At 50.9% G+C, this 25,981-nt stretch overlaps 7 non-coding genes across 7 annotated transcripts; 1 reads left to right on the top strand and 6 right to left on the bottom strand.

Moving 5' to 3' along the window:
• Positions 1-427: 427 nt before the first annotated feature.
• Positions 428-500, bottom strand: trnat-agu (transfer RNA threonine (anticodon AGU)). Its single transcript has one exon. It is a non-coding gene; the product is annotated as a tRNA-Thr (tRNA).
• A 5,176-nt stretch (positions 501-5,676) lies between these two features.
• trnat-agu (transfer RNA threonine (anticodon AGU)) lies at positions 5,677-5,749 on the bottom strand. Its single transcript has one exon. It is a non-coding gene; the product is annotated as a tRNA-Thr (tRNA).
• A 10,767-nt stretch (positions 5,750-16,516) lies between these two features.
• On the bottom strand, positions 16,517-16,589 carry trnat-ugu (transfer RNA threonine (anticodon UGU)). Its single transcript has one exon. It is a non-coding gene; the product is annotated as a tRNA-Thr (tRNA).
• A 2,767-nt stretch (positions 16,590-19,356) lies between these two features.
• trnat-ggu (transfer RNA threonine (anticodon GGU)) lies at positions 19,357-19,429 on the top strand. The gene has a single exon. It is a non-coding gene; the product is annotated as a tRNA-Thr (tRNA).
• Positions 19,430-20,327: 898 nt separating this feature from the next.
• On the bottom strand, positions 20,328-20,400 carry trnat-agu (transfer RNA threonine (anticodon AGU)). The gene has a single exon. It is a non-coding gene; the product is annotated as a tRNA-Thr (tRNA).
• A 204-nt stretch (positions 20,401-20,604) lies between these two features.
• trnat-agu (transfer RNA threonine (anticodon AGU)) lies at positions 20,605-20,677 on the bottom strand. Its single transcript has one exon. It is a non-coding gene; the product is annotated as a tRNA-Thr (tRNA).
• A 2,623-nt stretch (positions 20,678-23,300) lies between these two features.
• Positions 23,301-23,373, bottom strand: trnat-agu (transfer RNA threonine (anticodon AGU)). Its single transcript has one exon. It is a non-coding gene; the product is annotated as a tRNA-Thr (tRNA).
• Between the last annotated feature and the right edge of the window lie 2,608 nt (positions 23,374-25,981).

Below are 25,981 nucleotides of genomic sequence, written 5' to 3'. Positions count from 1 at the left end.
AGTCGGGGGGTGATCAGCCAGGTATTTAAACACTAAACTAATTTTGAGTAGGCCTCAGTGAGATTTGAACCCATGACCTATGATTTACTAAACCAGTGCTCGAACCCCTGAGCTATGGAACCACCTGCTCTGGGAAAGTCAGCGGAAGGAGCAGGAAAGAGAGGGGAAGGGTAAAGAGAGAGTGGAAGGAGTGAGAGAGAGGGGGAAGAGGAGACTGGGAAGAAGTGACAGTGGAAGGGGAGAGAGAGAGAGGGGAAGGGGAGAGAGAGAGTGGCAGGGGAGAAATGGGGAAGGAGAGCGGTTGATACGAGTGAGGGAAAGGAGGGCGAGACGGGGAAAGCGAAATAGCGGGAAAAAGAGCTGTGATGGGGAAGGGAAGAATCTGTAGGAAATGGAGAGGTATTTAAATACTGAGCTAATTTTGAGTAGGCCCCAGTGAGATTTGAACTCACGACCCCTGGTTTACTAGACCAGTGCTCTAACCCCTGAGCTATGGAACCACCTGCTCTGGTAAATTCAGGGGCAGGAGCAGGAAAGAGAGGGACAGGGAAAAGAGAGAGTGGAAGGTGTTCTGTCTTGAATCAAGAGTCAGATGAGATACTGCAAGCTCAAAGTAAGGTGTGACCTTAGTCCTTTATCACAGGTCTCCAGAGTGCCTCTCCAGCCTGTGAGGTCTCCTTAAGTACAGGTGCTCCCAAGGGATTGTGGGATCCCTTGGGACTCCAGGAGATAAGCCCTCTGGTGGTCAGACATGATAATTACAGGTTTACATTCGTAACAACACTTCCCCCCCGCCCCCTGCCCCAAAGTCAATAGTGTAACTGTATACAATGTGAGTCGATCTGGGGCCTTCCTTGCCCTGGTTGATCGTCTCGGTGCAAATGCTGGTGTTGGTGAATCATTTGTTGGGCCCTCGCTGGGCTGCTGTGCAGCTGGCCTTGCTGGACTGCTGGGGGGTGATGGGTTCTGCTTCGTGGTCAACCGCTGGGTCGGTTGCTACGTCTGTGTGTTGGACGGACGGTAGAGTGTGTTGTGGGTTGTTCTGGATAGTCTGTAAATCTGAGTTTGATTTGGTCCAAGTGTTTTCTGCAGGTGAGTCCATTTGCGAGTTTGACCACTAACACCTTGCTCCCCTCTTTGGCCAAAACAGTGCCAGCAATCCACTTGGGACCTTGTCCATAGTTCAACACAAATACAGGATCGTTTACTTCAATTTCACGTGACACATTTGTGCGATCACGTTATGTATTCTGTTGAAGCCGCCTGCTCTCTACCTGTTCGTGTAGATCAGGGTGGACTAACGAGAGCCTTGTCTGAAGTGCCCTTTTCATCAGCAGTTCAGTGGAAGGGACCCCGGTAAGTGAGTGGGGTCTTGTGCGGTAACTGAGCAGGACTCGGGACAAGCGAGTCTGCAGTGAGCCTTCAGTTACCCTTTTCAAGCTCTGCTTGATTGTGTGAACTGCTCGTTCTGCCTGACCGTCGGACGCTGGCTTAAACGGGGCAGGCGTGACATGTTTGACCCCATTGCGGGTCATGAATTCCTTGAACTCGGCACCGGTAAAGCACGGCCCATTGTCGCTTACAAGGACATCAGGCAGGCCGTGCGTGGCAAACACGGCCCGTAGGCTTTCGATGGTGGCAGTGGACGTGCTTGCCGACATTATCACACATTCGATCCATTTGGAGTACATATCTACAACCACTAAAAACATTTTTCCCCAAGAATGGGCCTGCATAGTCGACATGAACCCCAGACCACGGTTTGGAGGGCCAAGACCATAAACATAGGGGCGCCTCCCTGGGTGCGTTGCTTAACTGGGAACATGTATTACAGTTGTGCACACAGGACTCTAAGTCTGCATCGATACCGGGCCACCACCCGTGGGATCTGGCTATCGCTTTCATCATTACAATGCCTGGGTGGGTACTGTGGAGATCACGAATGAAAGTGCCCCTGCCCTTTTTTGGCATACCTACCCAAATGCCCCATAGGAGGCAATCTGCCTGTCTAAACATTTCATCTTTGTGTCGCTGGTATGGCTTTATTTCTTCGTTCATCTCTAACGGGACACTAGACCAACTCCCGTGGAGCACACGGCTTTTTACTGAGGACAGTAAGGGGCCCTGGCTCATCCAGGTTCTAATCTGTCGGGCGGTGACAGGTGATTGCTCACTCTCGAATGCTTCCATTACCATAACTAAATCTGCGGGCTGTGTCATCTCCACCCCGGTGGTGGGCAATGGCAGCCTACTGAGAGCATCGGCACAGTTTTCTGTGCCTGGCCTGTGGCGGATGGCGGAGTTGTATGTGGACAACGTGAGCGCCCATCTCTGGATGCGGGCCGGTGCGTTCGTATTTATCCCCTAATTTTCAGAAAGGAGGGATATAAGTGGCTTGTGGTCGATTTCCAATTCGAATTTGAGCCCGAACAGATATTGATACATTTACTTTACCCCGTAAACACACACTAACGCTTCTCTCTCGATCATACTGTAGGTCCTCTCGGCCTTCGACAGACTTCTGGTTGCATAAGCAACCGGTTGCAATTTCCCAAATTCATTAGCTTGTTACAACACACACCCGACCCCGTACGACGACGCATCACATGCTCGTACCAAACGTTTACATGGATCGTACAACACAAGCAATTTGTTTGAACATGACAGCTTCCTAGCTTTCTCAAAGGCATTTTCTTGGCTTTTACCCCAGACCCATTCATCTCCCTTACGCAGTGGAGGGTGCAGGGGTTCTAACAATGTGCCGAGACCCGGTAAGAAGTTACCAACATAGTTCAGGAGTCCTAGAAACGACCGCAGCTCCGTCACGTTCCGTGGTCTCGGTGCCTTCTCGATTGCCCCCGTCTTCGAATCGGTGGGCCTGATGCCGTCCGCCGCGATTCTTCTCCCCGGGAACTCCACTTCAGGCACCGGGAAAACGCACTGCGAGCATTTCAGCCCGAGCCCCACACGATTAAGCCGACTAAGGACCTCCTCCACGTTCTGCAAATGCTCGACGGTGTCCCGACCTGTAACCAAGATGTCGTCCTGGAAGACCACGGTGCACGGGACCCACTTCAGCAAGCTTTCCGTGTTCCTCTGGAATATCGCCGTGGCCGATCGAATCCCAAACGGGCATCTGTTGTAAACGAAAAGACCTTTGTGCGTGTTGAGGCAGGTGAGACCTTTCGAAGATTCCACCAGCTCCTGCGTCATGTAGGCCGAGGTCAAGTCCAGCTTCGTGAATGTTTTCCCCCCCAACCAGCGTGACAAATAGGTCATCAGCCTTTGGTAGCGGGTATTGATCCTGCAGGGAGAAACGATTGATAGTTACTTTGTAATCACCACAGATTCTGACGGTGCCGTCTCCCTTGAGGATTGGAACGATCAGACTGGCCCACTCATTGAATTCGATCGGCGAAATGATGTCCTCTCGTTGCAGCCTGTCCAGCTCAATGTCCACCCTCTCTCTCACCATGTAAGGTACCGCTCTCACCTTATGATGGATGGGTCGCGCCCCCGGAATTAAATAGATCTGCACTTTTGCTCCTTGGAACTTCCCGACGCCTGGTTCGAACAGCGAGGGGAACTTGCTTAGGACCTGGGCACATGAGGTGTCGTCGATGGATGTATCTTTCCCAGCCAGCTCCTGCCGAACAGCGTGGGGCCATCGCCCGGTACCACCCACAGTGGTAAATCATGCACCGCTCCATCGTAGGAGATCTTTCCGGAAGCACTGCCGATTACGGGAATCAGTTCCTTTGTGTACGTTCTAAGTTTGGTTCGAATGGGAGTCAGGACTGGCCTTGAAGCCTTGTTGCACCACAACTTATCGAAAGTCTTTTTGCTCATTATGGACTGGCTCGCGCCCGTGTCCAGCTCCATGGACACCGGGAGTCCATTTAATTCAACCTTCAGCATTATCGGGGGACACTTTGTGGTAAATGTGTGCACCCCATATACCTCTGCCTCCTCGGTCTGAGGCTCTGGTTCATCGTGTTTCGCCGTGGATCTGTCCTCCTCTGCAACAATGTGGTTTGCAGGATTAGCAGGATTTGCAGCTCGCCTGCACATACGTTGGAGGTGTCCCATTGTTCCACAGCCCTTGCAAACGTACCCTTTGAAGCGGCATGAATGGAATCGATGATCACCAAGACCACCACAACCTCTGTCGTCGAGCTACAGTACGCGGACGACGCCTGAATCTGCGCACATTCAGAGGCTGAACTCCAGGATATAGTCAAAGTATTTACGGAGGCGTACGAAAGCACGGGCCTTACACTAAACATCCGTAAGACAAAGGTCCTCCACCAACCTGTCCTCGCCGCATAGCACTGCCCCCAGTCATCAAGATCCACTGCGTGGCCCTGGACACCGGGGACCATTTACCTCCTCATTCTTCAAACACACAGCACTAACTGGGGAATGACCCACAGCCCAGGGCAGGTGGCTCCATAGCTCAGGGGTTAGAGCACAGTCTAGTAAACCAGGGGTTGTGGGTTCAAATCTCACTGGGGCCTACTCAAAATTAGCTCAGTATTTAAATTCACTGTCAATTAACAAGGGCTTTAATTATAAATATTGAACAGCTCCCAGACTGACCGTGGAATGATGGGCTTGTTCTTGACTACATTTAAAAAGTACTTGAAGTGCTACAACTAACAGACCTCAAGCTGGAAAGTTGGATGAGGCTGGGTTGCTCTTGGCCGGTCGGTGTGGATACGATGGGCCGAATGGGATTCTGCCTCTCCCTTACTCTTTTTCCTCCTCAACCTGACTTTCTCTTTCTCTCTCACTCTTTGTCTCTAACATCATCAGCATAGGTGTGATATATTCACAGGGCACAGCACACACAGCTTCCTAACATGGCGCGCAGCTCTCTCGGAAGTCTCCGGAAACCCGCCGAATTCTGTTTATTATTAACTCTGCACTTGCAGTACACAATACGTCCACATCCTCAATGTGGAGCTACAAACATTACAAGCTGACAGACATTGCAAGAGGCAGTCCCTCGGAATCGAGGAAGACTTGCTTCCGCTCTTAAAATGAGTTCCCCTTTATCCACCCTGTTGGTTACATCCTCAAAGAATTCCAGCAAATTAGTCAAACATGACTTCCCCTTCATAAATCCATGCTGACTCTGCCTGACCAAATTATGCTTTTCCCAATGGCCTGCTCCTGAAGGAGTGAGAGGAGAGAGGGGGGAGGGGAGACTGCGAGGAGGAAAGATGGGCAGAGAAGAGAGAGGGAGGAAGGGGAAAGAAAAGTTAAGGGGAGAGAGGGAAGGAGTGATGAAGAGAGGGGACAGAAAGTAAGAGCTAGGAGAAAGGAAGAGAGAGAGAGAATCTGAAAGGAAAGGAAGAAGAAAGAGAGACAGATATTTAGATACTGAGCTAATTTTGAGTAGGCCCCAGTGAGATTTGAACGCACGACCCCTGTGTTACTAGACCAGTGCTCTAACCCCTGAGCTATGGAGCCACCTGCTCTGTGCAAGACAGGGGAAGGAGCAGGAAAGAGAGGGGAAGGGAAAAGAGAGAGTGGAAGGAGTGAGAAAAAGATATCGAACGGGTCGTGATGGGGAAGGGAGAGAGAGAGGGGGAGGAGTGAGAGAGAGAGGGGGAGAATCTGTCGGAAAGGGAAAAGAGAGAGAGGTATTTAAATACTGAGCTAATTTTAGGTAGGCTTCAGTGAGATTTGAACCCATAACCCCTGGTTTACTAGACCAGTGCTCTAACCCCTGAGCTATGAAGCCACCTACACTGGGCTGTGGGTCATTCCCCAGTTAGTGCTGTGTGTTTGAAGAATGAGGAGGGGTCAATGAAACGCTCAGATTGTGTCTCATCCCCCAGACACTTGCCTCCGTCTCTTCTAATATTCGCCTCTCAACATCGATATATCGGGTCTTTCACATAGTAAAACATCCCAAGGCAACTCAGTCACACTCTGCCCCAATCTCTCTGTCTCTCTGTCTCTCTCTCTCTTTCTCTCTCAATCTCTCTGTCTCTCCATCTCCCTGTCTCTCTCATTCTCTGTCTGTTTCTTTGTCTCTCACTCTCTCTCTCTCTCTGTGTCTCTCTCACCTGTAAGGGTACACCTATTTTTCTTGGAACAAGGCACAGGAAGAGACCACGGTAAAACTGTTTTAAAGTAAAAACGTTTGGACTACCTGGGAGGGGGAAGGCAAGTGGTGACACATCACCCATTAAAAGCAATGGCTGAGGTCAAGGACTGAACTTGGTTATACATACAGACAAAGAGATTGATACTGTCTATCCGGGAAGTCCCAGAGTTGATTGGCCACAGGGGTTAACACAGTGCCCCCCAGAGACTACAGGTCTGCAAGAAAACAGGACTATAAAGGACCCAAGGAAAGGCACATTTTTGGATAACAGGGCATTAAGGATAAGGAGTTATCTTTTGCACTGTCGACTCCGTGTGCAAATTAGTAGCCAGTCAAACTCCTCAGCACAGCCAGTTAAACAAATCACTGCATCGATCCAGATGCATTCATCAGACACCAGCCCAGCAGGGAACTTATTCTTACTGTGGATATAAATATCACCATCATCGGCAGTCCCTCGGAATCGAGTAAGACTTGCTTCAACTCTAAAAGTGAGTTCTCAGGTGGTTGAACAGTCTAATACTGGAATTACCGTCCCTGTCACAGGTGGGACAGATAGTTGTTGAGGGAAGGGGAGGGTGGGACTGGTTTGCCGCACGCTCCTTCCGCTGCCTGCGCTTGGTCTCTGCACGCTCTCGGCGATGAGACTTGTGGTGCTCAGCACCCTCCCGGATGCACTTCCTCCACTTAGGGCGGGACTGGTCTTTGGCCAGGGACTCCCAGGTGTCGGTGGGGATGTTGCATTTTATCAAGGGAGGCTTTGAGGGTGTCCCTGTAACGTTTCCTCTGCCCACCTTTGTCTCGCTTGCCGTGTGGGAGTTCCGATTCGAGCGCTTGCTTTGGGGAGTCTCGTGTCTGGGGACCATGCGGTCAATGTGGCCCTGCCCAGCAGAGCTGGTCAAGCAGGAAGGAGCAGGAAGGTACACAAGCAGGAGGTGGAAAGATGAAGCAAAAGGACAAACAGAGAGACAGAAGGAGACGAAAGGAAGAGGCGCTGCAGAGAACGGATAGAAGGAGAACCGACCGGTCACGGAACCAACAACCACAAACCTACAATAACTACAGCCAGGAATGGCGATTGTATGTCTTCAGTCGATTTCTCTCAGCAGTCTCGTCCTGTAGTTTTTAGTCGTTTTTTTGTTGTGTAATAAAACGGACCCTGGGTTAAGCCTAAAATGTTGTTCCATGTGTTGTCCTCTCCCCACTAGAAGTTCCGAGGTCTAACAATCAGTGAACAACACACACCCCGACACACTCTCTCTCTGTCTCTCAAGGGGGAAGGGCAGAGAGAGAGAGGAGGGAGGGGAGAGAGAGGAAGAAAGGCAGAGGGTGAAAAGGGTAAAGGGAAAGTGAGAACGAGAGGGGACGGGGAGAGGGAGGGGGAATGGGAGAGAAAGGGAGAAAGGCAGAGAAAGAGGGGGAAGGAAAGACAGAGGAAGTGGAGAGTGGGAAGGGTGAGAAAGACAGTGCAAGGGATGAACCGGGACTGGGAGAGAGAAAGGGGAAGGAGAGTGAATGGAACGAGAGAGAAATATAGAGGGCAGTGATGGGGAAGGCAGAGAGAGAGGAATCGAGAGCATGCAGTTCCAGGGTCTGTCTTGGAGCTGTTTAATATTTATAATTAAAGTCCCTGTTAATTGACAGTGAATTTAAATACTGAGTAGGCCCCAGTGAGATTTGAACCCATGACCCCTGGTTTACTAGACCCATGCTCTAACCCTTTAGCTATGGAACCACCTGCCTTGGGATGTGGGTCATTCCCCAGTTAGTGCTGTGTGTTTGAAGAATGAGGAGGGGTCAGTGAAACGCTCAGATTGTGTCTCATCCCCCAGACTCCTGCCTCCGTCTCTTCAATATTCACTTCTCAACATCGATATATCGGGTCTTTCACGTGGTAAAACATCCCAAGGCAACTCAGTCACACTCTGCCTCAATCTCTCTGTCTCTCTGTCTCTCTCTCATTCTCTGCCTCTCTCTCTCTCTCTCCGTGTCTCCCTCACTTTTTCTCTGCTTCTGGATGGGGAAGGGGAGAGAGAAAAGGAGAGGGGAAGAGATAGAGGGGGAGGGGGGAGAGAGGGGAAGGAGTGAGAGAGATAGGGGGAAGGGGAAAGAGAAAAAAGGAACCTGTTGTTCCAGGGTCGGTTTTGGAGCTGGTTAATATTTATAATTAAAGCCCTTGTTAATTGACCATGAATTTAAATACTGAGCTAATTTTGAGTGGGCCCTCGGGATATTTGAACCCACGACTGCTGGTTTAACAAGACCATAGCTCTAACCCCCGAGTTATGGAGCCACCTGCCTTGGCCTGGCTCTCTGTGTCTCTCTCTCTCGTTCTCTCTGTCTCTCACTTTCTCTCTGTCTCTCGAGAGGGAAGGGGAGAGAGGAGGAAAGGGAGAAAGAGAAGGGTTAAGGGAGAGAGGGAGGGGAGAGATAGAGGGGGAAGGCGAGAGAGAATGGTACGGTGAGGGAGTGGGGGAAAGAGAGGGGGAAGGGAAACATAGAAACATAGACACATAGAAAATAGGTGCAGGAGTAGGCCATTCGGCCCTTCGAGCCTGCACCACCATTCAATGAGTTCATGGCTGATCATGCAACTTCAGTACCCCATTCCTGCTTTCTCGCCATACCCCTTGATCCCCCGAGTAGTAAGGACTACATCTAACTCCTTTTTGAATATATTTAGTGAATTGGCCTCAACTACTTTCTGTGGTAGAGAATTCCACAGGTTCACCACTCTCTGGGTGAGGAAGTTTCTCCTCATCTCGGTCCTAAATGGCTTACCCCTTATCCTTAGACTGTGACCCCTGGTTCTGGACTTCCCCAACATTGGGAACATTCTTCCTGCATCTAACATGTCTAAACCCGTCAGAATTTTAAACGTTTCTATGAGGTCCCCTCTCATTCTTCTGAACTCCAGTGAATACAAGCCCAGTTGATCCAGTATTTCTTGATATGTCAGTCCCGCCATCCCGGGAATCAGTCTGGTGAACCTTCGCTGCATTCCCTCAATAGCAAGAATATCCTTCCTCAAGTTAGGAGACCAAAACTGTACACAATACTCCAGGTGTGGCCTCACCAAGGCCCTGTACAACTGTAGCAACACCTCCCTGCCCCTGTACTCAAATCCCCTCGCTATGAAGGCCAACATGCCATTTGCTTTCTTAACCACCTGCTGTACCTGCATGCCAACCTTCAATGACTGATGTACCATGACACCCAGGTCTCGTTGCACCTCCCCTTTTCCGAATCTGTCACCATTCAGATAATAGTCTGTCTCTCTGTTTTTACCACCAAAGTGGATAACCTCACATTTATCCACATTATACTTCATCTGCCATGCATTTGCTCACTCACCTAACCTATCCAAGTCGCTCTGCAGCCTCATAGCATCCTCCTCGCAGCTCACACTGCCACCCAACTTAGTGTCATTCGCAAATTTGGAGATACGACATTTAAACCCCTGGTTTAAATCATTAATGTACAATGTAAACAGCTGGGGCCCCAGCACAGAACCTTGCGGTACCCCACTAGTCACTGCCTGCCATTCTGAAAAGTACCCATTTACTCCTACTCTTTGCTTCCTGTCTGACAACCAGTTCTCAATCCACGTCAGCACACTACCCCCAATCTCATGTGCTTTAACTTTGCACATGGGACTGGGGTAGTGTGCTGAGAGGGGAAAGGGGTGATAGACAGAGAGGGAAGTGGAGAGTGAGAAGGGAGGGGCGAAGGGGAGAGCGAGAGGGGGTCGTGAGAGGGGAAGGAGTGACAGAGAGAGAGGGTGAAGAGAGAGTGAAGGGTAAGGAAGGGAGAGGGGAGAGAGAAGGAGGGGGTTGGAGAGAGATAGAGGTGGAAGGAAAGGGAGAGGAAGGGGAGGGGAGGAAGGGGGAGAGAAAGGGGGAGTGAGAAAGGGGGAAGGAGAGTGAGTGGAGGAGAGAGAGAGAGAGAGAGAGCGGGACACAGGAGAGACAGAGGAGGAAAGAAATGGAGCGGGGGAACGGGAGAGGATGGGTACAGAGGGACGGAAATAGAGAGGGGGAAGGGGAGAGAGAGGAAGTGGAGAGTGGGAAGGGAGGGAGAGAGACAGGGGAAGGGGTGAAAGGGAGACAGGGAGAGGGGGGAAAGGGGGACAGGGAGAGGGGGGGAAGGAGAGCGAGAGAAGAAAAATAAAAGGCAGTAATGGGGAAGGCAGGGAGAGAGATCAAGAGCCTGCATTTTGAGGGTTGGTCTTGGAGCTGCTAATATTTATAATTTAACTCCTTGTTAATTGATGGTGAATTTAAATACTGAGTGAACTTTGAGTCGGCCCCAGTCAGATTTGAACTCATAACCCCTAGTTTAGTCGACCAGTGCTCTAACCCCTGAGCTATGGAGCCAGCTCCGCTAGAAAAGACCGGGGAAGGAGCAGGAAAGAGAGTGGAAGGGAAAAGAGAGAGTGGAAGGAATGAGAGAGAGTGGAAGGATGAGAGAGAGGGGAAGGAATGAGAGAGAGGGGAAGGATTGAGAGAGAGTGGAAGGAATGAGAGAGAGTGGAAGGAATGAGAGAGAGGGGAAGGAATGAGAGAGAGGGGAAGGAATGAGAGAGAGGGGAAGGAATGAGAGAGAGGGGAAGGAATGAGAGAGAGGGGGAAAGGGGAGAGCGAGAGGGGAGAGAGAGGGGGGTAAGTGGGGAGAGAGGTGGAAGGGGAGAGAGAGAGGGGAGAGAGAGGGAAAGGAAAGAGAGGCAGGGGAAGGGGTGAGAGAGAGAGGGGGAAGGGGAGAGAGAGAGGGAAGAAGAGAAAGAGAGGGGAGAGAGAGGGGGAAGGGGAAAGAGGGAGGGGAAGAGCAGGATTGTTTCGTCGCGCCTTCTCGTCTCGCACCATCTCGGTAACGTTGACGGAAGGGTGCGTTTGTCTGGTCGATCGCCCCAATGAGAAGGGGAGAGAGAGTGTGGAAGGGAGGAAGAGGGAGGAAGGCGTGAGAGAGGGAAGGGGAGAGAGGGGGGGAAGGAGAGAGAGGAAGGATGCAGGGGAGAGAGAGGGAGAAGGGGAGAATCTGAAAGAAAAGAGAAGAGAGGGAGAGGGAGAGGAGAGAGGGGGAATGGGAAAGGGAGGAGGGAGAGGGAGAGTGGAAAGGCAGAGGTGGAAGGGGAGAGAGGGTGGAGAGAGAGAGAAAGGAATAGAGGGGGAAGGAGAGAGGGTGAGGCGATAGGCGGGGAATGAGTGAGAGATGGGGAAAGCGAGATAGTGGGAAAAAAGATGTAGAAGTGGGAGAGAGTGTCTCAGAGAGACAAGCCTGCTGTTCCAGGGTCGGTCTCGGAGCTGGTTAATATTTATAATTAAACGCTTGTTAATTAATGGTGAATTTAAATATTAAGCTAATTTTGAGCAGACCCCAGTGAGATTAAGCCTAAAATTGAGATCCATGTGTTGTCCTCTCCCGACTCTAAGTTCCGAGGTCTAACAATCAGTGAACAACACACACCCTTACATACACACTCTCTCTGTCTCTCAAGAGGGAAGGGTAGCAAGAGAGAGGGGAGAGAGAGGAAGAAAGGAAGGGAAAAGAGAGAGGGGGAAGGGGAGAGAGAGGGGAAGGGGAGAGAGTGAGGAAGGGGAGAGAGAGGGAGAAGGGGAAGAGAGGGAGAAGAGCAGAGTCTAAAAGGGAACGGGAAAAGAAAGAGGAGGTGGAGGGGAGAGATGAGAGGGGAGAGTGAAAAGGCAGAAGGGGAGAGAGGGAGGAGAGGAGGAAGGGTCGGGGAAAGAGCTGGGGGGAAGGTGGAAGGGAGAGTGGGAGCAGAGAGCGACAGCCACATTCCAGGATCGAATCTAAAACAAATATTTGTGCTCTCAGACTGGATATGAAGAAGACTTGTAATATATCCTTATTATACAGTATAAATGCACTAGAGGCCCATACTTAAGAGAAGGTCACTCTGTGACCAGTTCCCTTTATTACCAACACCTCAAGTGATGAAGGTGGGTGGAACTTCCCCTTTTATACCTGAAAGTCCAGGTTAGGAGTGTCTCCCACAAGCTCACCCCCTTGTGGTCAATGTTCTCAAGGTGTACAACTTAGGTCAGCTTATACATGGGTTACAATGATAGTTGAATACATGACATCACCTCCCCCCCAAAATCTTATTGGGATCAGAGGTTAAGTCTCTCTGGTGATTTACACTCCCTTGTAGAGTGAGGAGGATCACCCTTCATTTGGCAGTGTTCGCTTCTTCTTCCAGCTCGTTGGCCACGAAGTATTGCTCAAGTCGTTCCACGAAGGTTTTCCAATCTTCACCCTCCGAAAATTTCTCCAGGATGCTCACAGTTCTCCGCATTGTTGCATTGGGGTCCGTCATCTGTACCTCGTCGCCTGTTGTTATGTCGTGAACAACGAGTCAGACTAGATGCTGCGAGCTCAAAGTAAGTGTGACCGTAGTCCTGTATTGCAGATCTCAGAGTGCCTCTCCAGCCTGTGAGGCCTCCTTATATACAGCTGCTCCCAAGGGATTGTGGGATCACTTTGGACTCTGGTAAGCCCTCTGGTGGTTAGACATGGTAATTACAGGTTTACATACATAACAGAAGGAGTGAGAGAGAGGCGGAAGGGGAGAGAGTGGGGAAGAGGAGAGAGTGGGGAAGGAGTGAGAGAGAGGGGGAAGAGGAAAGAGTGGGGAAGGATCGAGAGAGGGAGGAAGAGAGAGGGAATGGGGAGCGAGAGAGTGGAGGCGAAAGAGAGGGAGGAGAAGGGGAGAGAGTGGGGAAGGGGAGAGAGGGGGAGGAAGAGAGAGGGAAAGGGGAAATAGAGGGAGGGGATGGGGAGAGAGAGTGGAAGGGGGAGCGAGAGGGGAAGGTGTGAGTGAGGGAAGGGGAGAGAGTGGCAAAGAAAAGAGGGTGAGGCGAGGGAGGGGGAAGGGGGAGAGGGGAATGAGTGAGAGACGGGGAAAGCGAGATCGCAGGAAAGGGAGAGAGGGGTAAAAAGATATAGAGCGGGTCGTGATGGGGAAGGGAGAGAGAGATTTGGAAGGGAAGAGAGAGTATAAGAGAGACGAGAAGAGGAGAGGGGAAAGGGAGAGAGAAAAGTGAAGGAGTGAGAGAGAGGGGGGAAGGAGCGAGAGAGAGGGTAACAAGTGTGTAAGAGCGGGAAGGGGATAGAGAGAGGGAGGAGAAAGAGGAGAAAGCAGAGGGTGGGAGAGGGGAATGAGTGAGAGATGGGGAAAGCGAGATAAAAATGTAGAACAGATTGTGCAGATGTGGAGGGCAGAGAAAGATTTGGAGCCTGTTGTTCCAGAGTCCATCTCGGAGCTGTTTAATATTTATAATTAAACCCATTGTTAATTAATGGTGAATTTAAATACTGAGGGTTCGTCATCTGTACCTCGTCGCCTGTTGTTATGTCTTGAACAAAGAGTCAGACTCGATGCTGCAAGCTCAAAGTAAGTGTGACCGTAGATCTCAGAGTGCCTCTCCAGCCTGTGAGGCCTCCTTATATATAGCTGCTCCCAAGGGATTGTGGGCTCCCTTTGGACTCCACGGGATAAGCCCTCTGGTGGTTAGACACGGTAATTACAGGTTTACATACATAACAGAAGGAGTGAGAGAGAGACGGAAGGGGAGAGAGCGGGGAAGAGGAGAGAGTGGGGAAGGAGTGAGAGAGAGGGGGAAGCGGAAAAAGTGGGAAAGGAGTGAGAGAGAGAGAGGAAGAGAGAGGGAAAGGGGAGCGAGAGAGGGGAGGGGAAAGAGAGGGAGGAGAAGGGGATAGAGTGGAGAAGGGGAGAGGGGGAGGAAGAGAGAGGGAAAGGGGAAATAGAGGAAGGGGATGGGGAGAGAGAGAGAGTGGAAGGGGGAGCGAGAGGGGCAGGTGTGAGTGACGGAATGGGAGAGAGGGGGAAGGAGAGAGGGTGAGGCGAGGAAGGGGGAAGGGGGGAGAGGGGAATGAGTGAGAGACGGGGAAAGCGAGATAGTGGGAAAGGGAGAGAGGGATGAAACGATGTCGAAAGGGTCGTGATGGGGAAGGGAGAGAGAGATTTGGAAGGGCAGAGAGAGTGTAAGAGAGATGAGAAGAGGAGAGGGGAAAGGGAGAGAGAAAAGTGAAGGAGTGAGAGAGAGGGGGGAAGGAGCGAGAGAGAGGATAACGAGTGTGTAAGAGCGGGAAGGGGAGAGAGAGAGGGAGGAGAAAGAGGAGAAGGCAGAGGGGAATGAGTGAGAGATGGGGAAAGAGAGATAAAAATGTACAACAGGTTGTGTGGATGGGGAGGGCAGAGAAAGATTTGGAGCCTGTAGTCCCAGGGTCTGTCTCGGAGCTGTTTAATATTTATAATTAAAGCCCTTGTTAATTGACGGTGAATTTAAATACTGAACTCATTTTGAATAGGCCCCAGGGAGATTTGAACCCACGACCCCTGGTTTATTAGACCATTGCTCTAACGCCTGAGCTATGGAACCACCTGCCCTGGGATGTGGGTCATTCCCCAGTTAGTGCTGTGTGTTTGAAGAATGAGGAGGGGTCAGTGAAACGCTCAGATTGTGTCTCATCCCCCAGACTCCTGCCTCCGTCTCTTCAATATTCGCCTCTCAACATCGATATATCGGGTCTTTCACGTAGTAAAACGTCCCAAGGCAACTCAGTCACACTCTGCCTCAATCTCTCTTTCTCCCTCAGTCTCTCTGTCTCTCCGTCTCTCTCTCTTTCTCACATGGTGTTGGGGGTAATGTACTGACGTGGATAGAGAACTGGTTGGCAGACAGGAAGCAGAGAGTCGGGATAAACAGGTCCTTTTCAGAATGGCAGGCAGTGACTAGTGGGGTGCCACAAAGTTCAGTGCTGGGACCCCAGCTATGTACTATATACATCAATGATTTAGACAAAGGAATTGAATGTAATATCGGAAAGTTTTCAGCTGACACTAAGCTGGGTGGCAGTGTGAGCTGTGAGGAGGATGCTAAGAGGCTGCAGGGTGACTTGGACATGTTAGGTGAGTGGGCAAATGCATGGCAGATGCAGTATAATGTGGATAAATGTGAGGTTATCCACTTTGGTGGCAAAAACAGGAAGGCAGAATATTATCTGAATGGTGACGGATTAGGAAAAGGGGAGGTGCAACGAGACCTGGGTGTCATGGTTCATCAGTTATTGAAAGTTGGCATGCAGGTACAGCAGGTGGTGAAGAAGGCAAATGGCATGTTGGCCTTCACAGCGATATGATTTGAGTATAGGAGCAGGGAGGTCTTACTGCAGTTGTACAGGGCCTTGGTGAGACCACACCTTGAATACTGTGTATTGTTTTGGTCTCCTAATCTGAGGAAGGACATTCTTGGTATTGAGGGAGTGCAGCGAAGGTTCACCAGACTGATTCCCGGGATGGCAGGACCGAGATATGAAGAAAGATTGGATCGACTAGGCTTATATACACTGGAATTTAGAAGAATGAGAGGGGATCTCATAGAAACATATAAAATTCTGACGGGTTTAGACAGGTTAGATGCAGGAAGAATGTTGCTGATGTTGGGGAAGGCCAGAACCAGGGGTCACAGTCTAAGGATAAGGGGTAAGCCATTTAAGACCGAGATGAGGAGAAACTTCTTCACTCAGAAATTTGTGAACCTGTGGAATTCTCTACCACAGAGAGTTGTTGAGGCCAGTTTGTTAGATATATTCAAAAGGGAGTTAGATGTGGCCCTTACGGCTAAAGGGATCAAGCGGGTATGGAGAGAAAGCAGGAATGAGGTACTGAAGTTACACGATCAGCCATGATCATATTGAATGGTGGTGCAGGCTCGAAGGGCCGAATGGCCTACTCCTGCACCTAGTTTCTATGTTTCTGTGATTCTATGTCCGTTGTACCCCGTAGGGGACCAAACCCGCACTGTGACTCCGGGAGGAGCTCCTCGGCCACAGGGAGAAGACGGTTGAGGAGGACTCTAGCGACGACTTTCGCAGGGGATGATAACAGGGTGGTCTTGGACCTGGCCTGGAGACGACGAAGGTTGAACAGGTTCCCGCTGGGTCTGTAGTTTAGTTCCACTCCAGCGGGGAGCTTGTTGACTGTGAGGTGGAGCACGGCAGCGAGGAATATTGAGACCCACGGCAATGTGGGTTTGACTCTTAACTGCCCCGTGTGAAATGGTCAAGTGAGGCCCTCAGTTGTGTTCAAGAAGGCTGCTCACCACGACCTTCTCCAGGGGCAATTAGGGATGGGCAATAAATGCCGGCCTTGCTATCGACGGACATATCCCGCAACGAATCTAAAACAAATATCGGTGGCTCTCAGACTGGATATGAAGAAGACTCGGTTACAGACTGGTCACAGAAAGTGAAAGTGCTGTGGGCTGTATTTAAACTGCGAAGTGAGTCGGTTCCTGTTGATGGTGTCGGCCTGTCGCCGATTGACAGCGAGTTCAGGAACAGAAGCCAAAATTGAGTCGGCCCCAGTGAGATTTGAACTCACGACCCCTGGTTTACAAGACCAGTGCTCTAACCCCTGAGCTATGGAGCCACCTGCAACACCAGCTCATGTTTGCTTCTTACTATTGTTAACAAGGAGGTGGGGCCCGAATATAATCATTCTCGGTGATTCATCCCTGAACAATCATTGGAACATGATTGTTTCTCTGTCTCTCGAGAGGGAAGGGGAGAGAGGAGGAAAAGGAGAGAGAGAGGGGTTAAGGGAGAGAGGGAGGGGAGAGATAGAGGGGGAAGGCGAGAGAGAATGGTACGGTGAGGGAGTGGGGGAAAGGGAGAGGGAAGGGAAGAGAGGGGAAAGGGGAGATAGACAGAGAGGAAAGTGGAGAGTGAGAACAGAGGGGCGATGGGTAGAGCGAAAGAGGTGGGAGTGAGAGGGGAAGGAGTGAGAGAGAGAGAGGGTGAAGAGAGAGTGAAGGGTAAGGAAGGGAGAGGGGAGAGAAGGAGGCGGATGGACAGAGATAGAGGTGGAAGGAAAGGAAGAGGAAGGGGAGGGGAGGAAGGGGGAGAGAAAGGGGGAGTGAGAAAGGGGAAGGAGAGTGAGGCACAGGAGGGACAGAGGAGGAAAGAAATGGAGCGGGGGAAAGGGAGAGGATGGGTACAGAGGGACGGAAATAGAGAGGGGGAAGGGGAGAGAGAGGAAGTGGAGAGTGGGAAGGGAGAGAGAGAGACAGGAGAAGGGGGACAGGGAGAGGGGGGAAAAGGGGGCAGGGAGAGGGGGGAAAGGGGGCCAGGGAGAGGGGGGAAGGAGAGCGAGAGATTTCCAATTCGAATTTGAGCCCGAACAGATATTGATGCATTTTCTTTACCCCGTAAACACACGCTAATGCTTCTCTCTCGATCATACTGTAGGTCCTCTCAGCCTTAGACAGACTTCTGGTTGCATAAGCAACCGGTTGCAATTTCCCAAATTCATTAGCTTGTTACAATACACACCCGACCCCGTACGACGACGCATCACATGCTCGTACCAAACGTTTACATGGATCGTACAACACAAGCAATTTGTTTGAACATGACAGCTTCCTAGCTTTCTCAAAGGCATTTTCTTGGCTTTTACCCCAGACCCATTCATCTCCCTTACGCAGTGGAGGGTGCAGGGGTTCTAACAATGTGACAAGACCCGGTAAGAAGTTACCAACATAGTTCAGGAGTCCTAGAAACGACCACAGCTCCGTCACGTTCCGTGGTCTCGGTGCCTTCTCGATTGCCCCCGTCTTCGAATCGGTGGGCCTGATGCCGTCCGCCGCGATTCTTCTCCCCGGGAACTCCACTTCAGGCACCGGGAAAACGCACTGCGAGCATTTCAGCCTGAGCCCCACACGATTAAGCCGACTAAGGAGCTCCTCCACGTTCTGCAAATGCTCGACGGTGTCCCGACCTGTAACCAAGATGTCGTCCTGGAAGACCACGGTGCACGGGACCCACTTCAGCAAGCTTTCCGTGTTCCTCTGGAATATCGCCGTGGCTGATCGAATCCCAAACGGGCATCTGTCGTAAACGAAAAGACCTTTGTGCGTGTTGAGGCAGGTGAGGCCTTTCGAAGATTCCACCAGCTCCTGCGTCATGTAGGCCAAGGTCAAGTCCAGCTTCGTGAATGTTTTCCTCCCCAACCAGCGTGACAAATAGGTCATCAGCCTTTGGTAGCGGGTATTGATCCTGCAGGGAGAAACGATTGATAGTTACTTTGTAATCACCACAGATTCTGACGGTGCCGTCTCCCTTGAGGATTGGAACGATCAGACTGGCCCACTCATTGAATTCGATCGGCGAAATGATGTCCTCTCGTTGCAGCCTGTCCAGCTCAATGTCCACCCTCTCTCTCACCATGTAAGATACCGCTCTCACCTTGTGATGGATGGGTCACGCCCCCGGAATTAAATGGATCTGCACTTTTGCTCCTTGGAACTTCCCGACGCCTGGTTCGAACAGCGAGGGGAACTTGCTTAGGACCTGGGCACATGAGGTGTCGTCGACGGATGTATCTTTCCCAGCCAGCTCCTGCCGAACAGCGTGGGGCCATCGCCCGGTACCACCCACAGTGGTAAATCGTGCACCGCTCCATCGTAGGAGATCTTTCCGGTAGCACTGCCGATTACGGGAATCAGTTCCTTTGTGTACGTTCTAAGTTTGGTTCGAATGGGAGTCAGGACTGGCCTTGAAGCCTTGTTGCACCACAACTTATCGAAAGTCTTTTTGCTCATTATGGACTGGCTCGCGCCCGTGTCCAGCTCCATGGACACTGGGAGCCCATTTAATTCAACCTTCAGCATTATCGGGGGACACTTTGAGGTAAATGTGTGCACCCCATATACCTCTGCCTCCTCGGTCTGAAGCTCTGGTTCATCGTGTTCCGCTGTGGATCTGTCCTCCTCTGCAACAAGGTGGTTTGCAGGATTAGCAGGATTTGCAGCTCGCCTGCACATACGTTGGAGGTGTCCCATTGTTCCACAGCCCTTGCAAACGTATCCTTTGAAGCGGCATGAATGGAATCGATGATCACCAAGATCACCCCAACCTCTGTCGTCGAGCTACAGTACGCGGACGACGCCTGAATCTGCGCACATTCAGAGGCTGAACTCCAGGATATAGTCAATGTATTTACTGAGGCGTACGAAAGCACTGGCCTTACACTAAACATCCGTAAGACAAAGGTCCTCCACCAACCTGTCCTCGCCGCATAGCACTGCCCCCCAGTCATCAAGATCCACGGCGTGGCCCTGGACACCGTGGACCATTTCCCTCCTCATTCTTCAAACACACAGCACTAACTGGAGAATGACCCACAACCCAGCTCAGGTGGCTCCATAGCTCAGGGGTTAGAGCACTGGTCTGGTAAACCAAGGTTTGTGGGTTCAAATCTCACTGGGGCCTACTCAAAATTAGCTCAGTATCTAAATTCACTGTCAATTAACAAGAGCTTCAATTATAAATATTGAACAGCTCCCAGACTGACTGTGGAATGATGGGCTTGTTCTTGACCACATTTAAAAAGTACTTAAAGTGCTGCAACTAACAGACCTCAAGCTAGAAAGTGGAATGAGGCTGGGTTGCTCTTGGCCGGCTGGCATGGGCCCAATGGGATTATGCCTCTCCCTTACTCTTTTTCCTTCTCACTCAATCTCTCAACCTGACTTTCTCTTTCTCTCTCACTATTTGTCTCTAACATCATCAGCATAGGTGTGATATATTCACAGGGCACAGCACACACAGCTTCCTAACATGGCGCGCAGCTCTCTCGGAAGTCTCCGGAAACCCGCCGAATTCTGTTTATTATTAACTCTGCACTTGCAGTACACAATACGTCCACATCCTCAATGTGGAGCTACAAACATTACAAGCTGACAGACATTGCAAGAGGCAGTCCCTCGGAATCGAGGAAGACTTGCTTTCTCTCTTAAAATGAGTTCCCCTTTATCCACCCTGTTGGTTCCATCCTCAAAGAATTCCAGCAAATTAGTCAAACATGACTTCCCCTTCATAAATCCATGCTGACGCTGCCTGACCCAATTATGCTTTTCCCAATGGCCTGCTCCTGAAGGAGTGAGAGGAGAGAGTAGTGAGGGGAGAATGCGAGGAGGAAAGAGTGGCAGAGGAGAGAGAGGGAGGAAGGGGAAAGAGAAGTTAAGGAGAGAGAGGGAAGGAGTGAGAAAGAGAGGGGACGGAAAGTAAGAGCGAGGAGAAGGGAAGAGAGAGAGAGGGGGAGAATCTGAAAGGAAAGGGAAAAGAGAGAGAGAGAGACAGATATTTAGATACTGAGCTAATTTTGAGTAGGCCCCAGTGAGATTTGAACCCACGACCCCTGGTTTACTAGACCAGTGCTCTAACCCCTGAGCTATGGAGCCACCTGCTCTGTGCACGACAGGGGAAGGAGCAGGAAAGAGAGGGGAAGGGAAAAGAGAGAGTGGAAGGAGTGAGAAAAAGATATCGAACGGGTCGTGATGGGGAAGGGAGAGAGAGAGAGGGGGGAGGAGTGAGAGAGAGAGGGGGAGAATCTGTCGGAAAAGGAAAAGAGAGAGAGGTATTTAAATACCAAGCTAATTGTAGGTAGGCCCCAGTGAGATTTGAACCCACGACCCCTGGTTTACTGGACCAGTGCTCTAACCCCTGAGCTATGGAGCCACCTGCTCTGGGTTGTGGGTCATTCCCCAGTTAGTGCTGTGTGTTTGAAGAATGAGGAGGGGTCAATGAAACGCTCAGATTGTGTCTCATCCCCCAGACACTTGCCTCCGTCTCTTCTAATATTTGCCTCTCAACATCGATATATCGGGTCTTTCACATAGTAAAACATCCCAAGGCAACTCAGTCACACTCTGCCCCAATCTCTCTGTCTCTCTCTCTCTCTCTCTCTTTCTCTCTCAATCTCTCTGTCTCTCCTTCTCCCTGTCTCTCTCATTCTCTGTCTGTTTCTTTGTCTCTCACTCTCTCTCTCTCTCTGTGTCTCTCTCACCTGTAAGGGTACACCTATTTTTCTTGGAACAAGGCACAGGAAGAGACCACGAACAAACTGTTTTAAAGTAAAAACGTTTGGACTACCTGGGAGGGGGAAGGAAAGTGGTGACACATCACCCATTAAAAGCAATGGTTGAGGTCAAGGACTGAACTTGATTATACATACAAACAAAGAGATTGATACTGTCTATCCGGGGAGTCCCACAGTTGATTGGCCACAGGGGGTAACACAGTTCCCCCCAGAGACTACAGGTCTGCAAGAAAACAGGACTATAAAGGACCCAAGGAAAGGCACATTTTTGGATAACAGGGCATTAAGGATAAGGAGTTATCTTTTGCACTGTCGACTCCGTGTGCAAATTAGTAGCCAGTCAAACTCCTCAGCACAGCCAGTTAAACAAATCACTGCATCGATCCAGATGCATTCATCGGACACCAGCCCAGCAGGGAACTTATTCTTACTGTGGATATAAATATCACCATCATCGGCAGTCCCTCGGAATCGAGTAAGACTTGCTTCAACTCTAAAAGTGAGTTCTCAGGTGGCTGAACAGTCCAATACGGGAACCACAGTCCCTGTCACAGGTGGGACAGATAGTTGTTGAGGGAAGGGGAGGGTGGGACTGGTTTGCCGCACGCTCCTTCCGCTGCCTGCGCTTGGTCTCTGCACGCTCTCGGCAATGAGACTTGTGGTGCTCAGCACCCTCCCTGATGCACTTCCTCCACTTCGGGTGGACTGGTCTTTGGCCCAGGGACTCCCAGGTGTAGGTGAGGATGTTGCACTTTATCAGGGAGGCTTTGAGGGTGGTCCCTGTAACGTTTCCTCTGTCCACCTTTGTCTCGCTTGCCGTGTGGGAGTTCCGATTCGAGCGCTTGCTTTGGGGAGTCTCGTGTCTGGGGACCATGCGGACAATGTGGCCCTGCCCAGCGGAGCTGGTCAAGCAGGAAGGAGCAGGAAGGTACACAAGCAGGAGGTAGAAAGATGAAGCAAAAGGACAAACAGAGAGACAGAAGGAGACGAAAGGAAGAGGCGCTGCAGAGAACGGACAGAAGGAGAACCGACCGGTCACGGAACCAAAGACCACAAACCTACAATAACTACAGCCAGGAATGGCGATTGTATGTCTTCAGTCGATTTCTCTCAGCAGTCTCGTCCTGTAGTTTTTAGTCGGTTTTTTGTTGTGTAATAAAACGGACCCTGGGTTAAGCCTAAAATGTTGTTCCATGTGTTGTCCTCTCCCCACTAGAAGTTCCGAGGTCTAACAATCAGTGAACAACACACACCCCGACACACTCTCTCTCTGTCTCTCAAGGGGGAAGGGCAGAGAGAGAGAGGAGGGAGGGGAGAGAGAGGAAGAAAGACAGAGAGTGAAAAGGGGAAAGGGAAAGTGAGAACGAGAGGGGACGGGGAGAGGGAGGGGGAATGGGAGAGAAAGAAAGAGAGAAAGAGGAGGAAAGGGAGAAAGGCAGAGAGGATGGGTAGAGAAAGAGGCGGAAGGAAAGACGGAGGAAGTGGAGAGTGGGAAGGGTGAGAAAGACAGTGCAAGGGATGAAACGGGACTGGGAGAGAGAAAGGGGAAGGAGAGTGAATGGAACGAGAGAGAAATATAAAGGGTAGTGACGGGGAAGGCAGAGAGAGAGGAATCGAGAGCCTGCACTTCCAGGGTCTGTCTTGGAGCTGTTTAATATTTATAATTAAAGTCCTTGCTAATTGACAGTGAATTTAAATACTGAGCAGGCCCCAGTGAGATTTGACCCCACGACCCCTGGTTTACTAGACCCGTGCTCTAACCCCTTAGCTATGGAACCACCTGCCCTGGGATGTGGGTCATTCCCCAGTTAGTGCTGTGTGTTTGAAGAATGAGGAGGGGTCAGTAAAACGCTCAGATTGTGTCTCATCCCCCAGACTCCTGCCTCCGTCTCTTCAATATTCACCTCTCAACATCGATATATCGGGTCTTTCACGTAGTAAAACATCCCAAGGCAACTCAGTCACACTCTGTCCCAATCTCTCTGTCTCTCTGTCTCTCTCTCATTCTCTGCCTCTCTCTCTCTCTCTCCGTGTCTCCCTCACTTTTTCTCTGCTTCTGGATGGGGAAGGGGAGAGAGAAAAGGAGAGGGGAAGAGATAGAGGGGGAGGGGGGAGAGAGGGGAAGGAGTGAGAGAGATAGGGGGAAGGGGAAAGAGAAAAAAGGAACCTGTTGTTCCAGGGTCGGTTTTGGAGCTGGTTAATATTTATAATTAAAGCCCTTGTTAATTGACCATGAATTTAAATACTGAGCTAATTTTGAGTAGGCCCTAGTGAGATTTGAACTCACGACCCCTGGTTTACTAGATCAGTGCTCTAACCCCTGAGCTATGGAGCCACCTGCTCTGGAACAGACAGGGGAAGGAGCAGGAAAGAGAGGGGAAGGAAAAAGAGAGCGTGGAAGGAGTGAGAGAGAGAGGAAAGGGAAAGAGAGGGTGGGAAAGGTGAGAGAGAGAGGGGAAGGGGAGAGGGAGCGTGGAAGGGGAGAGCGAGACGAGAAGGATTGAGAAAGGGAAGGGTAGAGAGAGGGGGGGATGGGAGTGAGTGTAAGGGGAGAGAAAGAGAGGGGAAGGGGAGAGAAGGGAAGGGGAGCGAGATGGGAAGGCGAGCGAGGGAGCAGGCAGGGTAGAGATGGGGAGAAGGGGAAAATCTGAATAGAAGGGGAAGGAAAAGAGAGAGGCGGAGAGAGAGGGGAGTGAAGAGGTAAAGGGAAAGGGGGAATGAGAGCGAGGGGGAAGAGAGTGGGTCAGGGAAAGAGGAGGAGGGGAGAGAGGGGGAGGGGAGAGATGGGGAAGTTATAGGAGGAAGGAGAGAGAGGGGAAGGAATGGGGAGAGAATGAAAGTAGAGAGGGAAGAGGAGAGAGGGGAAGGGGAGAGACAGAGCAAGGGGAAGGGTAACCTGGGAGGGGAAGGGGAGAGAGCGAGAGTGAAAAGGGCGAGGAGAGAGGGGGGAAGGAGTGAGAGAGGGAAGGGGAGAGATGAGGAACGGGAGAATCTGAAAAGAAAGGGAGAAGAGAGAGAGAAGTGGTAGAGGAGAGAGGGGGAGGGGACACGGTGAGAGGGGGGAATGAGTATGAGACGGGGAAAGCGAGATAGCAGGAAAGGGAGAGAGAGGGGAAGGAATGGGGAGAGAATAAAAGTAGAGAGGGAAGGGGAGAGAGAGGAAGGGGAGAGAGAGAGCAAGGGGAGAGTTCCATCTCCTCCCTCTCTTTCCCCTTCCCCTCACTCTCTCTCCCCTTCCATGCTCCCTCTCCCCTTCCCCCTTCTCTCTCTCTCCTTCCCCTCCCTCTCTTTCCCTTTCCTCTCTCTCTCTCTCCTTCCCCTCTCTCTCACTCCATCCACTCTCTCTTTTCCCTTCCCCTCTCTTTCCTGCTCCTTCCCCTCTCTTTCCCAGAGCGGGTGGCTCCATAGCTCAGGGGATAGAGCACTGGTCTTGTAAATCAGGGATAGTGGGTTCAAATCTCACGGGGGCCTACTCAAAATTAGCTCAGTATTTAAATTTACTTTCAATTAACAAGGGCTTTAATTATAAATATTAAACAGCTCCCAGACTGACCCTGGAACAACAGGCTCCTTCTTGTCCACATTAAAAGGTTAACATATTTAAAAAGTACTTGGATGAACACTTGAAGTGCCGTAACCTACAGGGCTACGGACCGAGAGCTGGAAAGTGGGATTAGGCTGGGGAGCTCTTGGTCAGCCGGCACGGATACAATAGGCCGAATGGGATTATTTCCTTTCCCGACTCTCTCACTCTCTGTTTCTAACATCATCATAGGCAGTCCCTCGGAATCGAGGAAGACTTGCTTCCACTCTTAACATGATTCCCCCTTTATCCACCCTGTTCGTTACATCCTTAAAGAATTCCAACAAATTAGTCAAACATGACTTCCCCTTCATAAATCCATGCTGACTCTGTCTGACCGAATTATGCTTTTCCCAATGGCCTGCTCCTGAAGGAGTGAGGGAGAGGGAGCGGGGAAGGAGTGTGAGAGAGGGGGAAGGGGAGACTGCGAGGAAGAAAGAGGGAAGAAGTGAGAAAGATTGGAAAGGGCAGGGGGGGAAGAGAGAGAGAGAGAGAGAAAAAGCAGAAGAGAGTGGGCAAGAATGAGTGACAGGTATTTAAATACTAAACTAAGTTAGAGTAGGCCCCAATTAGATTTGAACCTACGACCCCTGGTTGACAAGACCAGTGCTCGAACCCCTGAGCTATGGAGCCACCTGCTCTGGGAAAGACACTGGAAGGAGCTGGAAGGAGAGAGAGGGATGGGAAAAGAGAGAGTGGGGGAAGAAGAGAGAGTGGAAGCGGGTAAGGGGAGGGGAAAGACTTGGAGGGGAAGGGGAGAGAGAGAGGGGAAAGGGAGAGCCGGGGAATGAGAGCGGTTGAGGCGAGGGAGGGGGAAGGAGGAGAGGGGAATGAGTGAGAGAGGGGTAAGCGAGATTGTGGGAAAGGGAGAGAGGGGTAAAAAGATGTAGAATGGGTCGTGAGAGAGAGAGGGGGAAGGGGAGAAGGTATAGGAAAGGGAAAAGTATTGAAACCCTGAGCTAATTTTGAGCATGCCCCAGTGAGATTTGAACTCACAACCCCTAGTTTACAAGACCAGTGCTCTAACCCTTGAGGTATGGAGCCACCTGCTCTGGGAAAGACAGGGGAAGGAGCAGAAAAGAGAGGGGAAGGGAAAAGAGCGAGTGGAAAGAGTGAAAGAGATGGGGAAGGAGAGAGAGAGGAGCAAAGGGAAAGAGAGGGAGGGAAAGGAGAGAGAGAGAGAGGGGGGAAGGGGAGAGGGAGCATGGAAGGGGAGAGAGAGGGAGGGGAAGGAGAGAGAGAGGGAGGGGAAGGGGAAAGAGAGGGAGGGGAAGGAGCAAGAGAGAGGGGAAGGGGAGAGGGAGCGTGGGAGGGGAGAGCGAGACGAGAAGGATTGAGAAAGGGAAGGGTGGAGAGAGGG

The sequence above is a fragment of the Pristiophorus japonicus genome, unplaced genomic scaffold (assembly GCF_044704955.1).
Source record: "Pristiophorus japonicus isolate sPriJap1 unplaced genomic scaffold, sPriJap1.hap1 HAP1_SCAFFOLD_523, whole genome shotgun sequence".
Taxonomy (NCBI): domain Eukaryota; kingdom Metazoa; phylum Chordata; class Chondrichthyes; family Pristiophoridae; genus Pristiophorus; species Pristiophorus japonicus.
The sequence above is the reverse complement of the archived record's forward strand: the minus strand, read 5'-3'. Positions and strand labels throughout refer to the sequence as shown.